The sequence below is a fragment of the Sarcophilus harrisii genome, chromosome 5 (genome assembly GCF_902635505.1).
Source record: "Sarcophilus harrisii chromosome 5, mSarHar1.11, whole genome shotgun sequence".
Classification (NCBI taxonomy): Eukaryota; Metazoa; Chordata; class Mammalia; order Dasyuromorphia; family Dasyuridae; genus Sarcophilus; species Sarcophilus harrisii.
Genome location: NC_045430.1, coordinates 212,264,245 through 212,275,219, shown reverse-complemented (window position 1 = coordinate 212,275,219; position 10,975 = coordinate 212,264,245).

Here is a 10,975-nt window from a genome sequence, read left to right as displayed (position 1 = left end):
GAATCTGCCTGAGAGTTCTCAGAGGTGAAATAACTTGTTCCCTGTTCATTACCGCTACTTTCACACGAAAGGGTCAGTATAGCAGGGCTTGAACTTAGGCTTTCCTGACTCCGGCCAGCCCCCTAGCTACCGGGCCACTGCTCCCTCCCCCACGGGAAATAACCTGGATAAGCACGATCCAGGAGAGGAAGAGAACCAAAAGAGATGCAGATTTGTTCTAGAATATGGAGAAATGTGGGAGGGAGAGAATAAAAGCGGGAAAGGGCGGCAAAAATACTTAGAAGAAGGGCTCTGAGCTAAGTCTCGAACAAAAACAAATAAATAAAAATAATACACGTACACGTAAAGACTTCAGGTTTATGATTCTAAGAAATAAAAATGGGAAAATATGGAATGATAGGTGATAACGGAACCCAGACAGAATGACAGAGGAGAATCAGATCAAGGCATACCTCTGGTGTTAAAGCAAATGAGTGGAGGATTGAAGACAGCGCGAATTTTTTAATTTTTTTAATATGGCCTTTTATTTTTCAAAATACATTCAAAGGTAGTTTTCAACATTTGCCCCTGCAAAACCTTGTGTTCCAGATTTTGCTGCCTCCCAGACGGCAAGAAACCCAGAATAAGTTAAAGGAGCAATTTTTAAAAATATATTTCCACGTTTATCATGCTACTGTGAGAAAATTGGTTTTCACCAAGTGTTCTTTCTTTAGGACCTCTGACCAAGAGGTTTTCAGAGTGTGAGAGGTTAAGGAAGGTTAAGATTCCTCTGAACATCAATTAAGTGACCAATAGAAGCCATGAGCAAACAGGAATTGGGGAGCTAGAAAGGCACAGGTGGATTCAGCCAATCGGGAAGAATTGTGGTCTTGGAAAAACCACAAACTTAAGATAACCTCCAGCCCAAACTAGTTGGGGTTAGTGACCTGATCTGACCAAATCACTATGGCCTGCTAATTAGGCTAATTGAATATTAACTCTACTGTTACAGGAGGAGGGTTGTTGTTTTTTTTTTTTTTTTTTTTTTTTTTTTTTTTTTGCCATTTTTGAACATGGGATGCATGATGAAAGAGGGGGAACATGTTTATACATATTTAGGGGGAAACATGTATGGGCTTATCCGAAAAATGGTAACTTGGAAGCATGGAACCAATGCAGCTAACAAGCATAAAGCTTCTCTGTGAAGACCTTGTATTTTTAAATCAGCAGGAGTCAGGAATTCAGGTTAGGGGCAAATCGTCAGTCTTTATTCTCAGTGAAGAAAGATCGGAGGTGGAAGAGAATGGGCAATAGCAATGTGTGCAGCTGAGTCAAGAAGCTAGCTAGACCAGCAGCCACACGACCAGCAGCTAGGAGAATGGAACCCAGGCTCAATCTCTCCCAACTTCTCTTCCTGTCTCTCCCTACCTCCACCCACCAAAATCATCATTTCCTATACAACACATCAGGACTTGCACGGAGAGTGGGCAGGGACCATTCTTTATCCAATCATGTATATTAATAGAGTATAGCCCAATTACTATTTAGCCTCCAGTACTTGGGACCTCAGTGCATCAACTCAAACCTCAGCCCATTACACTTCTCCTTCTGTGCTCAGTGTACTCTCTTCTTGGAGAGGGGTGGGTCCTGCTTCACGTCATAAACAGTAAGACAATTCCTTAAGATTTTTTAATAAATTTGCCTCAATATCTGCTTTTCAGTGTCAAGAGTGTATTTCTAATACTGCACCAAAAAAAACCCCAAAAATTAGAGAAACAAAGATGCAAATACTATGTTGTGATCCATATTCAGTCTCCATAGTCCTCTCTCTGTATGCAGAAGGTTATCTATTAGAATTGCCTCATTGTTGAAAAATCTGTCACAGAGATGTATCTTCTCAGTAGAGTAGGAGACAAAAATCTTGTGGAAAAGGAGGAAGAATGGGACTTGAGATGAAGGTTTGAAATGATCACTTGGACCCCTTCTCATAGGGGTTGGGGTAGAGTGAGCCAGGAACAAAGGGAGCTGGCAGTTGAAGGGATTAAGGAAGGTTTCCTGGAAAATATAATACTTGAGTTGCATCTTGAAGAGGAGGATTCTGAGGTGAGAAGGGATTTCATTCCAGTCATAAGGGATAGCCAGTGTAGGTGCTACAATGTAGATAGCAGGAAGGAAAATATAAAAGTTTGAAAGGTAAGTTGGGGCCAATTTGTAAAAGGTGTTCAAAAGCTATGAATAATGTAAAGATGTATCAGAAACTAGTTAGGGTCTTTGAGAAGCTTTACAATCTAATGGAATATAAAATCTGTCTGTTGTACCGCAGTTTCCTCTAAATTGCCCTGCCTCAGTTTCCCTAAATTGTTCTGCCTCAATCCCCTTGGTTGCAACCTCCATTCCTGATCATTAGGAGTAATCTAATTTAGGGCTGGCTACTCTGTTATAAATTGTAAATGTGTAAACTCAAAGGGGAGTTCAGACTTCCTAGCTCCTAACACCTCCTAAATTATCAAGGCTCAGGACAGGGACTGGGGAGTCTCCTCCAACAGTTTCGTGACACCTAGAGCATGAACCTCTGGGGTTCCTGGTCTCAGTCTGAGAGGGATTTGCATTGAAAGAGGCACCAAAAAAATATTTCCCCTCCTCTTCTCCCCCCCCCCCCCCCCCCCACACACACACACACCTGTCAGAACTAGATTGATGGGTCCCTTCTTGGAGATTCCCATCACCAGAGTTTGGACTCCACTCCACCCCCCCACCCCCACACTTCTGCCTTTGTCTACCCAAGCTTAGAGCCACATATATAAAGGGCTAAAACTCTGAAAAAGGTATGCTTGAATCAGACAACTGAGCACTTAAGGCTAATTACGTATTAGATATGAGACAATGACTTTATTAGCATATGTTTGGATAACTGGCCCTTCTCACCGTTGATGCTGGCTCAGTGTTTGATGTTAAAATAATCTTAGGCAAGGATTAGAGGGTGGGGTGAGAGAGTCGAGACTACAGTTGGCTGCAGGATGAGGAGGAGAAAGGTGGAGATTCTGGACTCCAGAATCGAGAGATCATTGGCAAACCTCCTGGCAGTTTGCCTGCTTCTTTCACTTCTCCCCCTAAAGATCAAGGACTTTTACTTATCCTGACTCTGGCTGATCCTGAGGCCTCCAGGTAGCTTGTCCAGACTTTATATACACACACACACACACACACACACACACACACACATATTTCATGGGAACCTCACATTGGCTGCTGGATTCTTTGAGACAAAAGTCTGAGTCAGTCCTGAGGCCAAAAATGGATCCTTTTGGTCCCAGAAAATCTCTCCCTCTTAGAAATCCAAATAAAATATTAAAAACTCTACATTTTGCCTTAGTTTTCTCCAGCATTACAACTGAAATGTTTAATAGTAGTTCAGAGGAGGGAAAAGATCACTTCCATGTGGATTAGTGAGTAGACTTTATTGAGAGATCACAAATTTAGGTGGGCATTGAAAGATGAGTTATATTGCAATGAGAAGACATTCCAGGTGGAGAAAATGTGTTAATTTAAGGTGAAGAGGTAGAAATACAAAAGCTTGTTCCAAGAGCAGTCAACAAATTAGCTTATCTAAGGAAAATGTTTGCATAAGAGAATACTAGGTGATAACCTTGAATGAGTATATTAGTAGATTGTAGAAGACCTCAAAAGCCAAGCTTGGAAGTTCAGAATTTTTCAGTCATTGAAAGTACTTAAACAGTGGAGTGATGTGTTCAAAATGATGTTTTAACAAAATTCCAGTGCCAGCAATGTGCAAGATTCTTAAGGCAAGAGAATCAGGAGGCAGGGAGACTAACTGGGAAGCAAAATAATGACTCTGAAAATAATGATGGTAGCAGTGAAAATGGGAGACAAATGGGAGAAACAATCTTCTAGTGTAGAGGTCAGGATGGGACTTAGTTATCACATTTTGGAACAAAAAATTGAAAATAAACTGACTTTAGAAGTTGACTAGCATCAGACAACTCCCTTTTTATAGCTTAGAAAAATGAGCTCGAAAGTTGTGGTTATATAGCTAAAGGCAGAAAGAAAACCAAAACCTTGACTACAATCTTCTACAGTATTTTTTCTATTATCGCATACTGTATTTTAATAGCGTCTGATGAATGCCATGTATTATGTATACTAGCTACTATGAAAAGATGCAATAAAATTCCACAAACATTTATTATCTAATGTCTCCTAATACACCTAATGGTCAGCTTGTATAGGGCTCTCGGCCTGGAGTCAGACATGAATTAAAATCCAGTTTCAGACACTAGCAGTAGACCCTGGGCATGTCACTTAATTTATGATTGTCTTAATCCACTGGAGAAGGAAATGGTAAATGTGTGGGACAATAGTGCCCACAAAAACAATCAGAAACTCTCATAATAGAAAAAACAAAAAAGAGATTATTACTATTTTGCAGAGAAAAGGGTATTTCCCATCTGACAAGGTGTTTATCAGCAAAAGGAGCACAAAGCATAAACTGCAAAATAAAAGCTTAAATTCCCTGAACACAGAAGCCCTCACTGCCACCTGGCCTTTTCTCCCATTGTTTGAGGAATTCTGGACTTAAATTCTAATCTGAGAAATCAAGTCAGAAACAAAAGAATACAAATCGGTAATAATAATCTCTTAATTTAAATTTCCCTAGAGAACTGCAATAGGAGCAGATAAGAGAATTCAAAGCCATCATCACCTTTTAAAGAAGTACTTAAATGCTAATTAATGGTGAGAAACAGGAGGGGACAAACACCTTTTAGCTATAACTCTATTTGGTATAAATTCTCAAGTCACAAATTAGTGATAGTTTAAAGCTATCTTCCCATGAGAGAGTCTTCACTCATTTAATTCCACATAATTATCTACTTCAATATCCTTTCCAGGAAAGCCTTGAACAGTAGGGTCTATGAAAATCAGTTAGAATTAGACATAACTGAATAACTATCTCCCTTACTTTCCTTACTTTCACTTATTTTTATCTCTCCCCATCAACTGGCTTATTCCCTACTTCTTGCAAACATTCCAATGTCCCTCCATCCTGAAAAAAAAAAAAAAAAAAAAAAACCCATTTGACCCTTTCATCCCCTCAAATCCCAATCCTTTGAAACTCCATTTTACAATCTGGCTTTTGCCCTTATAATTCCATCGAAACTGGTCTTTTAGGTGCCAAACCAAGTGGCCTTTTCTCAATCCTCATTCTCTTTAACCTCTGCAGCCTTTGACATGATGATGTGATGTTCTTAATGCTCTCTTCTCTTTAGGGTTTTGGGACACCATTTTCTCCTAGTTCCTGTCCTACCTGTCTGCTCCATCTCTGTCTCCTTTGTAGGATCCCAGATCATGCTTTTTTTTACCAAGGGTCTCTCTTAAGGTTCTGTCTCTCTTTATGTACTCTACTATTTCATTTAGTGATCTCCTCAGCTTCCATTAATGTGATAATCATCTCTATGCTGATGATTGTCCTTATTTGGGACAAAAAGACCTACCCAAATTGACTACTACAGAGATCACTAATAGAAAGCAGAATTATTTATTAGAATCTCGAGAAGCAGACCCCATCCTGGTCTGTGAGCCAAATTCATAACAGGAGAGAGCCACTCCCTTGAAAATGTTCACAATATTTATACATTTCAGACAAAGAACCTCCAAAATCCCATGGTGTGATTGGTCACATAAGTCTATTCCCCTATTTGGTCAGTGGAATGCAGTAGACAAGGTGATATACACCTATGTGGCCCAAGCTGGGCCACATAAGCCCTTCTTTGAACAGTTCTCTTGTTGCACAGGGAGAATAGGATTTAGAAGGTATAAATAAACCAAACCAAAAAAAGCAAACCAGGAGCTGACAACTATTATTATAAAAGCCAGCAATGGAGAATAGAATTGACATGAAATGATTTTCCCTTCTCCCATGCAATTTTAAAATTTGAGAGTAATTCCATAAAAAGTTCTTAACTATTAGGATACAGGGCCTGACCCCCCAAAATGTTGGGGTTCTGACCTGGTGTCACAAGATGTCTCAAAAGAATTTGTAGGCTTAGGCCATCTCCAAATCAAAAGGCAAAGATTTTATTATTATATTGTTGGCAACAAACTAAGTTCCAAAAGGGAGCTGGCAAAAAAAGGGGGAGGGAACAAATAGGAACTTTTGTAGAAAGAAGTGAGAGAAAACAAGTGTTGCTTTGGAATTTCATTATTATTACTCATTAGCTCCAGGATGTCATTGATATGTTAATTTTATGGTTTGGTATTTTGGTTATTTTACCTTACTATTGTAACTCATTATAGCTGTCCTTTAAAATGTCAACTAAAGTAAGAGCGTTCTTTTTGAGCCAGTATCTTGGCCATGAAATGTAAACTAGGAAAACACAACTAATATTCTTTTGGAGCTTATATCCTGAACATGAAATGTAAACAAGGAAAACGTTTTCTAAGGGAAGAGATATAGCATTAAAATCACATTATTTCCCCCATAGACAGTAAGGACCCAAAATCATTTGGGGCAAAGGCTCAAAGGTCATTTCTTCTGTAACTGCTTCAAGCTTACAATGGTTATAGAAATGTCCCTGCCTTAATGGGTCCCTCTCTCAGACAGGAAAATTGATGTAGTATGATTTTTGTGACCCTCTGATTTCAGGGGGGTAGAGAGGGGGTACGGTTCTGTTCTAACAATAAGTCAGTAAATCCCAAATTTTCTGGTTTTGGAGTCTGCCTCAGGGACTTCCCACATTACCAATCTAAGAACAACAATCTGCCTGATTTTGAATAAAACCACTCCTCAATTCATTGCTGACTGTCAGATAGCTTCTGGACTCAGGACCAAACTCCTGAGACAATAGTGATAATCTTTTCAGTGATAACCATGTTCTGGAGACCACTCCTGAGCCATAGAATTAGCGTGTCAGTGATAGAAAGCTGGATAAATGTGTCTTCTTGCTTCTGTTTTTCTGCTGAATTCCCTTAGAATTTAGTCTGCTTGTAATAGCGTTACAATTACAATAAACTTTACCACTTGGTTAAGGAGATGGATTCAAACCTGCAAATTCTTTTGAGACATCTTGTGACATGGTCTATGATCCCAAACTTTTGGGGTCCCCTTCCCAACCTCAACAGAGATGATTTAAATTGAGCATATAAGAAATCCAAAGATGGGAAGAGTATAGAATAGGTTGTTCGCATGACCATCTGCAGGTGGACAGCCTACATCCTAGAAAATGCAAATCTGGCCAATATATTAAATAGGCAAGGCCAGAAGATAAAGAGGAGGAAAATATTCAAAAAATATGTCAGGATAAGAGAAAGGAGGGGTGATAAGAACCATGAGCCCCCGGTGTTACCCCTTTATAGTAGGTCCTCACCAAAGTCTTTCTTCCACTTTGCCATTGTTGTATGAGGTTGACTCCGAGCTCAACCTGGTGAGAATTGTTGATGTAGACACAGATGGTGGTGGTGGTCACAATGCAGGACCCCCTTTCAGATGCCAAGTAGTCTGGGGCGATTTGAAGGTCGAGGACCATGAGGGCCAGGGAGGTAAGTGACTCCTGGAGCTCATGGATGGTTGAAAGGACTCACTGGCCATGATCTCAATACTCTGTATGGTGTTGGTTAGCACTTCTTCATGCTGTATGACAAGAAAAATGGCCAACCTCTTTAGAAAGGGGATGAATGAGCCTTGGCCTAAATTGTAAGTTGGGTATGAATGCACTATATATAGTTGGTGAGTCTAGATGTAGGTGGCCTCTGGTGCAAAAGCAAGGGGTTAGACCCAGAGTAGAAAAGATAACATTAAGACAGTATTTTGCAAAGGAAAGTACATCCCAGAGGGATGCAAATCATGTTCTGAGCCTGGAGGAGGCTCCTAGTTCAGATAGTCCAGGGGTGCAACTTATGGTTAAGTTGCCAAGTTGTCAAATCGAGATTTAGAGGAAATCGTAGAGTGCTGAGTTTTTACTCTGGGAATTAGGGGGCATGATTACAAATGGATGGGCAAAAGGGTACAGCTGGTGAGTTGGCATTGATACTGGGGAAGGGGGGCTGAGCCATTTTCAGAGCAGGAGGAGTTGCCTTTAGGAGTCACAGGTGTCATTACTGAGTGCACTAATAGGGCTACCTGGGAAAGTACTATAATGGAAATAGCTGTCTGACACAGAGGCAGGGAAGGTAGGTATGATGGAGGGAAGTTTACCCATTGAGAAAAAGGGAAAATGTGAAGAGTCCCATAGGGGGTTTGCCAAAATGAAAGGCAAAACTGGAAGAGAGGGAAGAAGTGCATGGATACATAAGGGAAGGCTGAAGGAGCTACCTGAGAGGCAGACCCAGCACTCCCTAATAAGCTGCTGCCTTGCTGAGGGATGAGTGAGCTTCATCCCATGTTTTCTTCCCATCCTCTCCTAGTCCTATCAAGATTCCCACCTACCTCCTTCATCCAGAGTGAAAGAGGGAAACCATCTCAGGGGCAGAGAAAAATGCTTAAATTGCCAGAGGAGAAGGCAAGATCATCAGAGAAGAATACAATTTATCAAGAGGATCACAAAAAATAGCATATCCCCCAAGGGATGTCTGTTCCTTTCATTCAGAGCCTCGTAGAGAATGCTATTTTTTTTTTTGGAAGAGCAGCTTGGGTTATTTATGAAGTAATGGCTGGGCCATTGTTACTGTAAAGAGCTGGACAAATTCTTTATAATCTTTAACAAAATTTTTGAAACCTCCTGAGCTTTTTCAGTCCTGCAAGGAAAGATTTCCAACCACAAGGTAAAAGTGTCAACAAAACCCCTGCAAGGGGGCATATGTGTAAAGTCTACCTGACAGTCTTCTCCTCTGAACAGATTTTTAAAATGGGGGGAGGAACTAACAGCACCTTTAGGATTCACTTGAGCACAAATTGGGCAGGCTTGACAAATCTGCCTAATGGTTCAGCCTGGCTTATGATGAATGAAAATCATTTTCACAAGGGACTGGAAGCATTCTTACCCAAGTGGGTCTCTTGGTATAGACCAAAGGGAAGTTTCTCTGGCTTGCCTTGGATATTAGAAGCTGGCCTGGTGATTGAAACCACCCCAAGATAGAAAGAATATATCCCCTCTCTTTATCAAAAGCCTATTCTTGGGGGCTATAGGAGGATATATGAGAGTTGGGGAGTTGGGGAAGTAATGGTGCCATGGTTAGGGGCAAATGTGTAGCTACTTAAATAGCTAAGTCTGCAAACTTCATGTCTCCTTTCTCTATCTCTGCTCCCTTCTTGGTAATCCAGCCTAGAATCTGCAACTGGGATGGTAATAGCCCTTAGGGAGTAGTTTCCTGAGAAGGAAGACTGGCCATATTATCACCAAACTTCTGGGCTAAATTTCAGATTCTTCTTTTTTCCTCTATTGTGCAGCAGGAGGAGAGAATGATATATTTTTTAATTTAAAACTTAAATAAATTTTTTTAATGAAATAGAAAAAATTGTCATATGCAAGCAGAACATGAAAGGATTCAAAATACATAACAATAAATTTCCATTTTCAAGAAAATATATGTAATAATAGAATATATATTTAGAACTATCTAACTTTTCTTTGCTTCCTTGTACTTTTTATTTTGTTCTCTGCAGTATACTTTCTATTTTATTCTTTTTTCTCCCATTTTTCCCCCATCTCTCCCATGTTCTATAAGAAATGATCAGGAAGATGATTTTAGAGAGGCCTGGAGAGACTTACATGAACTGATGCTAAGTGAAATGAGCAGAACAAGGAGATACACTGCAACAAGATTATACAATGATCAATTCTGATGGATGTGGCTCTTGTCAGCAATGAGATGATTGATGCCAGTTCCAATGATCTTGTGATGAAGAGAGCCATCTACACCCAGAGAGAGGACTGTAGAACTGAATGTGGATCACAACAGAGCATTTTCACTCTTTAATGTTGTTCACTTGCATTTTGTTTTCTTATTCATTTACTTTACTTTTTGATATGATTTTTCTTGTGCAGCAAGAGAATTGTATAAAAATATTTACACATATTAGATTTAGCATATATTTTAACAAGTATAACATATATTGGATTGCTTGCCATCTAGGGGAAGAGTAGGGGGAAGAAGGAGAAAATCTGGAACATAAGCCTATGCAAGGGTCAATGTTGAAAAATTATGTTTTGAAAATAAAAAGCTTTAAAAAAAGGACTAAATTTCAACTTAGTTGATTGACTTTCTTTTCATAATCTTGTTTTTCTTAGATTGTTGTTTCTTTTTTTTTCTGTTTTTTTCCTTAGTCTCTCTCATTTGATTCTTAATGTCTTTTTTGAGTTCTTCTATAGATTCTTTTTAGATAGGGAGTCATTTCACAGCACTATTTATGATAAGAAAGCCTTTTTTTTTTTTTTTCTTTTTTTTTTTTACATCAGTAACCTCCTCTGAAGACAAACCCCAATCTTCCCTATTCAATAATAACTTTCTATAGCTATGTTCTTTCTCCTTTGCCTGCTCCTTTTTTCCCCCTTAATAAGAGCTTGTAATTACCTTTAGACATGGAATATGGGAGACAGTACCTCTGTCCTCCTTCAATTCTCCCTTCTGTCCTGGAACCCAAATCAAAATTCCACCTTCCTATGTGTCCTTTGCCATTCGGGCAGTTCCTGCCCCACTGCTTCTGCACTCACCAGTATGTGTTGGTTCCTTCTCAGGCAGGGCCACATCCTAGCAGCACAGCAGGACCTGGAGGTTTTTATCAATCTTCTTGGATAGAAAACCCCACCTTCCTACACTGTCCAGGAGGGGAAAGCTCCTGAGGTTGAGGCTGGGGCTACCTCTGAACCATGCTAGCCCTCAGGCTCTCTGCTTGCTGCCTGAGCAGAACTAGCCTGGAGATACATGTACTTCACACTGGCTAAATTCCCATCCTGGGCTTTTCTTTGGATCTTCTCCACTTATCCCAGGAGGACCACTGTTCTGCCCCAATTCGTACTTGTTCTTCACAAGTCTACTTTCACCC